The sequence below is a fragment of the Eublepharis macularius genome, chromosome 3 (assembly GCF_028583425.1).
Source record: "Eublepharis macularius isolate TG4126 chromosome 3, MPM_Emac_v1.0, whole genome shotgun sequence".
Classification (NCBI taxonomy): Eukaryota; Metazoa; Chordata; class Lepidosauria; order Squamata; family Eublepharidae; genus Eublepharis; species Eublepharis macularius.
In genome coordinates, this window is record NC_072792.1 from 117220639 (window position 1) to 117232229 (window position 11591).

Below are 11591 nucleotides of genomic sequence, written 5' to 3' on the forward strand. Positions count from 1 at the left end.
GTTCGACACAGGAGGAGTGGACAAGCCTCTCCAGCAGCAGTCTGTGCAATCCTTCAGGGTGGATGTTGGGGTCCTCCATCCCGGTCATGCTGCGCAATGCGGCCAGGAAGCCTTTGTCCTCCTCTCCCTGTCAAATTCCACATTCCCTCTTTCGAACTCTCCCTCTCTGGAACTGCTGCGACCCCTCCCAACGACCTCTTCCGTCCTGTCCATCCCATCCTTTCAGTGAAGGCAGGAGTGTGGGTGATGAGTGCTTCTGCTGCTGACAAGATCAGTGGGTTTCAAAGAGGAAGGCTCACAAATGATTGGGTGTTCCCCAGTCCTGCTTTGCAAGGCAGCCAGGAAGTAGTAACCCTCTGTCATTCTCTCCCTGACAAGTTCTCCATCCCTCTTTGAACCTCACCCTCTCTGGAACCACTCCGACCCCTCCAAATGACCTCTCCTGTCCTGCCCATCCCGTCCTTTCCATGAAGGCAGGAAGGTGGGTGATGTTAGCTGCCACCGCTGAGTACCTCAGTGGGGTCTTTGGAGGAGGACTCACAGCAACTGTTGGGATCTTCCCAGCTCCCCTTCTCTCTTTCAACTTCTCCCTCTCTGGAACACTCCGACCCCCTCCAAATAACATCTACTCTCCCTGCCATCCTTTCTGCAAAAGCAGGAAGGTGTGTGATGTTAGCCAGCAGCTGCCAGACCCCCCCCCTAGAGGGGAGGCAGCACACCAACACCTCCCCCAGCCCACCAGGCCCAGCAGCCACACTCATCAACCACTGTCATACCTTGGTGGAAAGTAGCCTTGGGGAGGCCTGGTGGGTGGGCACATAAGGGTACCACTGGCAAGTGGCTAGACCCCCCCACCCCCTAGAGGGGAGATGGCATGCCAATGCCTCCCCAGCCCACCAGGCCTGGTGGCCGCACTCATTACCCACCGTCATACCTTGGCAGAAAGTAGCCCCAGGGAGGCCTGGCAGGCAGGCACATGGGGGTGCCATCAGTGAGTGGCCAGACCCCCCACCCCCGAGAGGGGAGGTGGCACATGAATGCCTCCCCCAGTCTGCCAGGCCTGGTGGCCACACTCATCACCCACTGTCATATCTAGGTGGAAAGTAGCCTCGGGGAGGCCTGGCAGGTGGGCACATGAGGGCTGCACTGGCAAGTGGCCCTAGAGGGGAGGTGGCACACCAGTGCCTCCCACAGCCCACCAGGCCTGGTGGCCATCGACCTGACCCACCAATTTCCAGCCTTTGTAGCCCCTGGGAGGCCTGGCAGGCACATGGGGGGGTGTTCCGCTGGTGAGCAGCCTGACCCCCCTGACCCCTAGAGGGGAGGCAGCACACCAATGCCTCCCCAGCCCTCTAGGCTTGGTGGCCGCCAACATCACCCACCTTACTTACTTCCATCCAGAAAGTTGCCTCTGGAAGGCCTGATAGTGGGGCGGGGTGCTGCTGGCAAGCAGCCAAAGCCCGGCCAAAGCCTTGTCTCCTCTAGAGTCCACCACTTGTACACAGGGCAAAAGACAATTAGTGGCTCCCATTGTGTCAAATGGGAGTTTCCTGGGGGCATCAGATTTGGGAATGTATAACTCCAAGATCCGTATTGCAATCCTTCACCAAACTTGGGTGATGGCTGGAGGGGAGCCTGCTGAACACTCCCGGTGAATATGGGCTCTCTACGTCTAATGGGGGCCATTCTGGCCCTGACAAACAACGAACAATGAACATGTTCATTAGCAGGACATTCGTTACTGTTCGTCTGTTCGTGTTCATTGGTGGCAACGAACAATGAACAGTGTGTTCTGGTTTTTTCCATTCGTGCCCATGCCTACTAATAGCTGGGTTTAGGTGTCAGCTTCCAAACCATCTTGGAGTTCTCTTTTGTATGCGCAGAAATGGAAGGCACAAGAAATACCAACTGTAGAAGATTGGATTTACAAATTGCTGTACATGGCAGAAATGGACAAAATGACAAGGAAACTTAAAGATCTTGACCTAGGGCAATATATTGTTGATTGGGGGAAACTGAAACAATTTCTGGAAAAAAATGGGATGTAAAAGGAGAACTGTGGCAGTTTGAAAATTTTTAAAGAATAGTGCTGTAATGACAAGAGAGAAGGGATCTTACCATTTAGGGGGAATGTAATTATAATCTAAACTTATATAATATTTAAGGGGATTTTACATTGAGTATATGGGATAATGAGAAGGGGTAAACAGATATCTCAATGAGGTATACTATATATGATATATGACATAAAACAATGGGTTAGTAGATCAGACTCTATATATAACATAATATGTGGCTGTGTTGTGTGGTGATGTGTGCTATGCTACATTGGTGGCATAGCATACAACATATATATAATATATTACTGTATATATATACTATATTGATAGTGCATTTGATGGAGTATATGCTGAAAAGAAAAGAAATAGAATAAGTTTAAAGTAAGAGATAGGGTGATCTTTGCTATATATTATATTATATTAGTATGTTATATTGAGTTGAGATATACTATATTGATAGTAGGTTTGATAGAGGTTAGGTAAAAATAAGAATGTGCTTAGAATAAGAGATATTGAATTAAAGTTGGTAGGGAAATATGAATGAAATAGATTTAAGTAATAAGAAGGGTTAGGGGTTGGAAAGCTGTTGGAAGTCAATAGGGAGGGGGGAGGAAAAGGGTGAGGGATAGAGCAAGGGGTAAAATGGGATTATTTGTGGCAAATTTACAAAATTTTCTTTGTTTACCACTCACTAATAAAAATTTTATTAAAAAAAAACAAACCATCTTGGAGTTCTGTCACTTTGATTTGGACTTCTGTAGTTAGATAGGAAAAGCCTGTTAAGTATTTTTGACTAGCTATTTAGATTTATTTTCTTTTGTGCCTTGCACAATTTTTATAATTATAATATTTGCCCAGTTCTTAATAAACTTTATTAACTATATGTTGTGGTGTTATTGGGTTTTGGAACTTCAACTTGAATCCAGTACTTTGGCTAATTGGAGGTTTTGTGGAACTCAGTCTGCAGGCATTCCACCTTGCAGGGCTAGCTTTTTGGCAGCTCATTTCCCCCAGAACTGTGGTTTGCTTTTTGACCCGCTTCCAGGCCCCTCTAGAATTTGGGGAACCCTTGAAAGGTATAAAATTTTGGCATTTCCCTCATCTTTAAAAGCACTTATATTGTTCCACACTAAACATTAAATTGAAACCTGATTCTGTTTTGAGTATACAGAGATTATAATACTTTCAGAGATTAGATGCCTCTTGTTGCCTGCCTTAATTGCTGTCAAGTATATGATGCAATAACAGAGAAATCCGAAGCAGAGTTACACCAGTCTAAACCCATTGATTTTATTTGGCTTAGACTGGAGTAACTCTGCTTCGGATTTCACAATAAGACAGGGCTTTTTAAATCTTTCTTCTCATTGCAAGATATTAAGAAAATATAGGAAATAAAAATTTGACCAAGGATAAACTATGAATGTTGGACTTTTTTAACCATACATCAAGAAGCCATGAATTACAGGGTGTACATTTCTGAGAACTAACATTTAATGCTGCTGAGTGTTTTTCTCCTCTGGTAGTTACTTGCATGCATTTGACAATTGTGGTTTATTGCTTTTAAGAAATAAAGTGGCTATAAACATCATCCATTTTAGAGACAAATCACCTTTCCAAAACTCCAAACAAGTAATCATACCCTGTAGACACTCTTAAGAGCTTTTGTCCTTTCATCCATATATAGAGTTGCTACTGAAAAAGTAAGTTGGGGAGAAGGATCACTTTCTGGTATGTTGTTAAAATTATCCAAAAGTTAATCCCTATATATCACAACAATTCTTTTACGAGGAGGAAAAAACACTCTGTAGTATTTATTTATTTAAATATTTATACCCCACCTTTCTTTTTTGCCTTACAGTGGTTTATAGTCCAAGTTTAAAACATACAAATCACTATATCTTCCAAAATGTGTGCAGAATATACCCCATTAAAAATCCTAGCAAATAAAATGGTGCCTCATTGATATTCATTTTGATATTACTTCAGAATATTGCTAGACCACCTTTCAAAAACAAAGTTAACATAATGCTTAATAAAAACAAAACCATGGTATTAAAATGGTACAAAAATTTTTAAAAGCCATAGTAGAATATCTCCACCTATTCACAAACATAAGGTACAGCAAAGATGTCCTTAGCTGTCTCCTCAGAGGACAAAAAAGAAGTCCACACAGCATCTTTAGAAATCTCTCTTTTAAAAAAACAAAACAATCCCAGGCAACAGGCTACATTACTGATTCTGATTCGTGTTGGAATTGCACTGTCTTTTCATTAATTCTGTGGCCAACTCTCATTTCCACTTATAGAACTTATTTTCAATCCATATTTTTTTGAAAAATAAGCCTTCTTTTGTACCAGCACACCTTTGTTCTGTTTGGTCATTCTTTTTCCACAGTAGGCTGCAAGTAGAATAGCTACTGGTGTTCCGCATGGCACATTAATATATTACTACAGATCCATAAAAACCCAGCAACAGAAAGAGTTGATGTGAAGTGAGGATCTCAGCGTTCCATCACAAACTAAGATCAAATTTCTTTTGGTGCTGTAGAGCTCAAAATGTTTTTTGCCGTGATGCAGTAAATAAACTGGTCATACCACTCAAAAGTGAATTATTGGCTGGCAAATAATGTTGGCACTATTTGAAAAGAGAGGTCAAAATGGACCTGGCACTGTGAATTCCATGAATGAACTCCCACTCCCCACATCCCACATTTTGACTTTTAAAAGCAGGAACGTGGCCTCCCAATCTGAATTGGCACTATGGCATGGAGAAAGTAGCTTAAGCCTTACAATGACATGAAATAACCCTGCAAATCTACTATTCAACCCATTGAGTCCTGATTAGGACCTGTGTAGTATTTTATTTATGATGTCATTGGCTCCACCCATTTGATTCCTGAAATATATATTGCTAAAGCAGAATGAAAGAGACACTAAATTATAATTTGCCATTGAATTCTGAAGGCCAAAACTTATTTTCCATTCTAGGACATGAGAATTTCTCATGAATAAACTGCTAACACAACTGGGGTGAGAATATTTGTTAACAATAATTCCTTTTTTTTTTAGGTAAAGATTTTATTTAAAAAGAAAAGATATGAATGACAGTAGAAAGTGCATAGCAACTTATACAAAGCACTACATTTGAATTAGGTTTAAACTACAACAGAAAAATATATTCAAATATGTAACAGCACAACTAAATTATGTAATAGTTCTCTTTCTTTCTCTGCAACTGCTTATACCCAAACTTTAATATCAGTGATTTTTTTTTTATTTTTTTAAATAAAATTTTTATTTTTAATTTCTAACATAGAAAAGTACAAAAAACTACAGAAATATAAAGGAAAAAAGGGGACTGGGGAAAAGGGAAGAGCAACATATAAACAGAAAACACACACTACATCTACATGTCTTGTATTCCCTTCATACTGCAATTTTTCTTTAAAGTTAACTTTCTAATATGCTATCAGATTGGTAGATCTTATAAAATACAGACTACATTCAGGATCAGGTCTTCTTCCCCCCCTCCCCCCCTGCGTCTCGGTCTCAGGTCTCTCTGCACAGCTACAATAGCTGCGCTCGTTCCCTCCTCCCCCCCCCCACTCTCCTCTTCAGACTTTGGACTTTCTTCTTGCTGAAACTCCTGATGGTTAAAAAAAAAGTCCCTCAGCTGTACTTCCAATATTATCTTGTAGGTTTGATCCTTGTATCTGAACCAGATGCCTTCCGGAAACAACCATTTGTATTTTACTTCACATTTCCTCAGGAAAGCAGCAAGTCTTTTATATTTGAATCTTCTTTTACGAGCCAAAAATGGAACATCCTTCAATATCTTAACCTTATTGCCCAGATAGTCCAAGTCCACATTATACGAATTATATAAGATGGCGTCCCGAGTCTTCTTAGATGAAAAGTCAATAATGATCTCGCGAGGCAGCTGACGCTTCATTACATATTTTGAAGATGTCCGACGGACTTCCAGAATATCGCTTTTTAACTCTTCTTTAGTTGCCTTTGCGAATGACGCCAAAAGTCCCGACACCAGATCTTTTAAATTTTCACTTTGCTCCTCTTTTACATTCTGAAGACGCAGTACCATTTGGGCATGGTCCACTTGTAATCCTATTATTTGATTCTCCAAGAGCTTCACTTCTTTACTTGTTGCTTTCATGAGTACTACGTTTTCGCGTGCAGACTGCTCTGCTCCAGACGCTGTTTCTTTAATGCTTTTCACTTTGCTTTCCACTGAATCAACCTTTTGCCCCATTTCATTTAACTTCGCTACAAAGGGCTGCATAGCTTCAAAGACCGCTCGTCTGACCATCTCTTCCAGGGTTTCCCCCTTCCCCTGTAACATCGCCATCACCGATTTACTCATCGCAGAGCTCTGCTTTTTCGTTGCCATCTTAGGGGGGGGGGGCGCCAGCTAAGTTCCGAAACTCCGTGGAGGGGAAGAAATCCGCGCCTTCTTAGCTTCAACTCCCACCAATCCTTTGCATACGCTTAGAAATCAGAAGCGATTCGCTTACTTACAGGTTTTCACCTTAAATCTGCTTATTGCCATTCTCCATGGCCCGGCGGCACACGATGTGCTGCGCAAGTCTGCCGGCCTCCGTTGGAGCAAACGGGCAATTTACCCCCTGCATTGCTTTCAGGGGGTTCTTCCCGCCATGCTCCAGACCCTGACCCCCTCACTGGGAGTCCTGGGGGTTAACCCTCGCAGGTCAACTGCCCGATCAGACTGCTCAGACGTTTCCTCCCGGACCTGTGGAGAGGAGCGTCCGACATGGCCGGGAAAACGAAAATGAATCCAATATCAGTGATTTTTAATTAGTCATCTCTTCTGTATTTTATCTCTATAATATGATCACCTTAATTTATCTTATTTTAACCTAAATAATCGAAGAAATCTTTCAATTTTTTCCAGAATCCCAATATTGGTCTCTTGCACACATAGGAAGTTACCTTAGCCATTGATTCATATTTGTACATCTTGTCTATCCACTCAAGCATGTCAGGGCATGAATCTGTTTTCTATTTTCTGCATATAGTACTCTTGTGTCTGTCACCATATACTAGAAAAGGTCTCCTTTTTCTTTTGTTAACATTATTCGGTAAAATATTTAATGGCATATTTTTCGGGTTCAGCTCAAAACTGAGCTTGAGAATCTTCTGCATCTCTTCATGTATCTTTGTCCAAAATCTTTGCGCATCCTTGCATGTCCACATGTGATAAAATGTTGCATCCGTACATTGATATTTCCAACACTTCCACTATAATCCTTACTAATTCTTGTAATAACATTTTGTAACAGTTCTCTCTTAACAATTGGCAATATAATTTAATATCTTTGGTCCATAAATATTCCCATTGATTCATGGAGTTGGTTTCTCCAAAAAATTTCATCCATTTTAACATACAGTTTTTAACTTGTTCTGTTTCTGTGTGGTATCGCAGTAGAATTCTGTTAATTATTCCTAGTAAATGCTTCAAGTAACTGATTATTAGTCATTCAAATTCTGTTTTTTCTCTTAATCTGCCACCTTCTTTGAGAGTTTGTTCTTTGAGCTTAGATACTATTTGATGATACATCAACCATGGAATGTTTTCCCCTTGAGCTTCAATTTCTTGCCAAGTTTTCACATTACCTTGCTTAACTGTCATAAATTCATAGCTAAACTGATCAATTCTATTTCTAGTGGTGGTCTCACAATAAGCATTTATTGGTGACATGAGTGGTGAGATTGGTGGGCTCAATCTATTTCTGCATTGAAACGATATTTTAAGTAGTCCATCTCTTGTTAGCAATAATTTCCAGTCCAGAACAATAAGAACCAACTGATGTTTTACCCTCACTTCAATGAGATGAGGAAAGTAGTCAAAGAGTGTTAATTATGTTTTTCATTCAGACTATGACCATATGAAATGCATGCAATGAAAGTTCTAGCAATAAAAACTGAAACTGAGGCATTATGTCTGCAATGAAAGGGGTGTTCCAATAAAATAATCGTCTAAAACTGCATTCCTTTGCATTTTCTGTACGCTGTTTATAGAGCCATTGAAATGAAGGTGATTTGTACGCAGGGCCCAAATTGTCTCTTTATGTGGAATTCTAAGGAGTTCTGAGATAGGAATCTTTAGTGAGTTATATAATGAACCAAACTGTTGTTTATAACAATAGGACATTGTATAGAAAAAAGCAGCTATTCCTTTCTGGGAGGCACAGATGTTTCTTCATTTTTATCCATACAGCTGCTTCTCAATCACTTTGTACAAAAAATAACAACAGGTGGGAGATGCAATTGCACACATCATCTTACAACACAGTGCTGGAGATTAAAAATGCTGAGTAAACCAATCACCTTCTAAAAACATTCAGTCAGAAAGCCTCACTCCCTCTTTTTTGCTGTCAAAAGACAACATACTTTTTAATGAGGTGAACAAAGCCCACTCAGTTCTCTCAGGGTCATAGTTGTTCTTAGTGACCTGTGGTAACTGCCCTCTCTGTTTCTGTGCTGGTTGTGAGCCAGATTAAACTCTCTGTGTAAAGATTTGTTTCATTAAATAAAGGTATTTCCTCCATCCCATTTTTGTCCCAGTGGAAAAGAGTCAATATTACTGTGAACTACTATGCATTCATTTTTTCAAAAGAAAGCTGGAAAGTATGAGCAGAAAACTACAAGAATGAGCTCCTTTTTGACAAATTCTTTTGTTTCCTAGTATTACATGTCATAACTTTGTTAGTTCTTGCTATCATTTATCGCTTGAAAGCCATAACATATCAACCCATCATAAAGATTTCTGTGGCAGCTTATATTTTCTCAGATCTTGTTTCAATTAGTTTTAGCTTCCAATTCATATAAGATAGTTCCCATGCTAATGCTTATCTGAAATCAGATACGGCAGTATTTTAATAATGATAACTAGATATAAACAAAAATTAAATGTGATAAAATAGTTATACTCTGTCTTTCCTATAGTTCAAGGTAGCTTACAAGTTCGAATTAAAAATAAAAACAAATGTAATAAAACCCCATATAACCCCTTCCCCCCTAAAAATTACTGCAACCTAAACTCCATTAAAAGCCCCATAAACTTAGGGGTGCCAGCCTGCAGGTGGGGCATAGAGGTTAGAGATGGGCACGATCAGCATTATGATAGAAAAATACCCATGATAATGGCGTTCGCGCGATCGGGACTCAGCGGATCGATGCTGTCCACGGCAACCGATCCAGCGTTTGGGGGGGGGGCTTCATCGGGGCTTGATTTGGGCCATTGGGATCTGATCGGGGATGCAGACAATCAGGCACCAGTAATCTATTCCTGGGGCAACAGAGCCAGGGGAATGCCTGAGCTGTGTTTGCCCTCCTTCTGTCGCCCTGGAAACCCGAATGGAAGCCCAGCTTTCCTTGATCAGCAGGGCTTCCTTCCAACCACGGAGCAGCAACACACTCACCACCAGTTGGGAGAAGAGACCCAGGGGAGGGAGGGGGAAGGGGGTGTTCTGTAGCCATGGGCACTCCAAACGTTTTTGCTTTTTTTAAAAAAAGGGGCTTTGTAGGAGGAATGGCTGTTTTTCTGTCTGTCACTCTCTGTTTTTAACCTGCTTTTAAAACACTGTATTTTGTGGGGAAACCACATTCACGGCTCTGTGTGTGTGTTTAAAATATGCTTTTGGAAAACTGGCTGCTTGCTTTTAAAATTGGGTGGGAAGAAATGGAGGATTCTGTCCCTGCTTTTTTTAAAAAGCTGGCTGAAACATGTTGATGGGGTGTCCCTCTCTCTCTATTTGGAGAGGCAGGGACGGGTTAAAAACTTTTCCCCCTCTGCTCTAAGTGTGTGTGTGTGTGTGAACGTCCCCTCCCTGAGGGGAGGCGGCTCGTCGCCAGATTAAAAACTCCCCCCCTGCTCTAACTTTGTGTGTGTGTGTGAACATCCCCTCCCTGAGGGGCCCGGCAGTCACCGCCACCACCCACCTTCCCACTCCCCGATCCGATCCACAGATTGGAAATGGGAGATGATCGGTGTGGATCAGTGATTTGGGGTCGTCGCCAGTGCGGATCCATGATCAGCTTGATCGGTAATTTTTTTTGGATTGTGCCCACCTCTAATAGAGATCTCCTGGAATTACAATTGATCTACAAACTACAGAGATCAGTTCTCCTGGAGAAAACAGCAGCTTCAAAGAGTACACTCTATGGCATTATACCCCTCTGAGATCCTTCCCCTACCCAAAACTTCCCTTTCCCAGGCTCTACCCTCAAATCTCCAGGAATTTCCCAACCCTGATTTTGCAACCCTACTCAAAAAACAGGCCTTGTAGTGCCTCCTAAATATATCTAAAGAGGATAGCACCTCACCTCCTCAGGGACCTTGTTCTGTAAGGTAGAAGCTATGGGCCCTTACACACTTGGTCTTTTAGTTGTCTCAGTACCTGTTTCATGTCCCGTGTTTGCAGGGGTTTCATACTAGCAAGGTAGTCACAGGACACAGCTCCATTCTTTATCTGTGGCATCCCTGATTTTTCTCCCTCCCCAGCAACTTTTTTTTACAATCAGCTGCCCAGTTATACTTGGCCCAATTAATGTCAGTATGAACACTTCTTTTTGCTTCTCTTCTCCTCCCTCTCCTCTTCCTCGGTTGTTGATTTGTCGGAGCAAATCTGGCCACTCCCATCCTCAGCAGCACCCCGCATGCTTTTCCTGCAACTTTGTGGGACAGCGCATTCACATTTGGGCTGTTTCCTTCTCAGCATCCCACTCTCTTTTTACTGGAGGTGATTAGTCTGTGGATCTAATAACATCCATGCTCCTCATCACCCCATCTGCTTTTCCTGTACATTTTTTTCCCATTCTCTATAGGACAGTAACGTTTCAGAGTTATGAATCTTTGTGCAATTGCAGTAGAAATTACTGTTAATAGTAATCTGTTTGCTTCACTTCACCACCCTCTCCTCAGCTCTCTGAACTCATCTGCCATTTTTTTCAGTAAAGTGAGGTAAGGGTCATAAGGCTGCTTCTCCATTGGCTTCCTTCTTCATGGTTATGCATGCACCTTCTTATTTTTTTCCAAAGCCAGGAACAATTCCTAACCTTGCTGCTTATTCTCTGCTGGTTTTAAAAGCCAGGAAGGGTTAAATGGCTGCTTTTTCCCTACCTCTCCCCCTCTTTTTTTTAAAGCAAGGAATGATTTGTAACATTGCTGTGTTGCTGTGTTAAAACATTACTCCAATGTTACTCCATATTCTCTCCAGGCTTTAAAAGGCAGGGAAGGGTTAAATGGCTGCTTCCCCCTTCCTCCCTCAGTAATATGAGAACACTCTTTTACTTTTTTTTCAAAGCTAAGAAAGTATTGTAATGTTACTCCTAATTTCTACTGGCTTTAAAAGTCAGTTAAGGGTTAAATGGCTGCTTTTCTCTCTCCCAGTGTCTTCTGCCAATGTTGCAAATCAAAGTAGCAGCATTTTAACCTTTTCCTGGCTTGGCTTTTAAAAAATGAATGAGAGTGGTACATGTTTTCCCCCAGAAC